Source organism: Opisthocomus hoazin, chromosome 6, assembly GCF_030867145.1.
Source record: "Opisthocomus hoazin isolate bOpiHoa1 chromosome 6, bOpiHoa1.hap1, whole genome shotgun sequence".
Taxonomy (NCBI): Eukaryota; Metazoa; Chordata; class Aves; order Opisthocomiformes; family Opisthocomidae; genus Opisthocomus; species Opisthocomus hoazin.
Window position 1 is genome coordinate 17001014 of NC_134419.1, and position 1177 is coordinate 17002190.

Genomic DNA, 1177 nt, shown 5'->3' on the forward strand with positions numbered 1-1177 from the left:
ACTTTGGACAACGCTGTTAGCAAGCCCTTCCTTTTTTTGACAGTTCAGTCTTTGTTCTCCTGACCACATGGCAGCATCAGGGCATGAATCTTCCAAGTCCTAGTTAGTTTCTGAGCATCGTTTTCCTACGTTATGTTATCTGCTATCAAAAGACTCCCCGTCCCCTCTGATATGCTTCTTCATGCCAGATTTCAAGGGGATCTAATGCAGTATTTTGAGGAGTCTTCTCTAAGAACAGCCTCCAAGAAGTCAGGATCTTGTTCAAGTTTTACCAGCATCATTTTCTTCTTATCCCAAACTAAGCTGCCACTGTCCCTACTCATACAAGGGCAGCATTTCAAACTGCCTTTGCAATTTGAAACACCTGCAAGCAAGAACTTGCAAAGAGTCCACCATAATAGTTAAGCATCCGTATCAAGACCAAGTCCTGGCCAACGCACTCAGAAGTGAACATCACCTGCTACAGACAATTTGCTTTTAGGGAGCAGATCGCTCCATTCAAAGTGCAGCATCTAATACAACAGCCCACCCACCCCCAGGGGCAGTCAGTACCACTGCAAGTCTTCAGAAGCACCTGGTAGAACCTACACAGCACTATTCTGGAAGTGCTTTAAAGCTACCAAACAGCACTCTGTCCGCATTGAAAAAAACATTTTATAAATGTCAAAGGCAAAAAACCCTGCTACTTTGTCTAGGTGTCTTTACAGATGACCGTCCCAGTCAAATGAACAAACCATCTGCCAGACTCAGTTGTACATATTTTCTTCCATTTCAGATGTGCTCGAAACAGAAGTAATTAGGCAAGTCAACTCCCCGGCATTGTTTTTGCCTGAATTTGTCCTCCAGGTTATGGCAATACAACAGCACAATACTAAAAAAAAAAAATGCAATAATCTTTTCATCATCCTTCAGATGATGCTTGCTATGGAAGCTTCCAACCATGCAAAAAAGCTACTTACCTGTAGCTAAAGTAGTAAGCTTAATTTGGACACAGTACATGCCAAATACTGCGGATATAATAGAAAAGAAAAAGACTCAAAACCAAAAAAACACCCCACCCCACCAAAACAAAACTGCTTTTGTTTTTAGGAAAGCTGGTAAAGAAAACATTGTGATCTACAAACGGTTTGTGTCAAAATGATATAAAAGAAGGAGAACAGCAGTTAATGCGCACCTC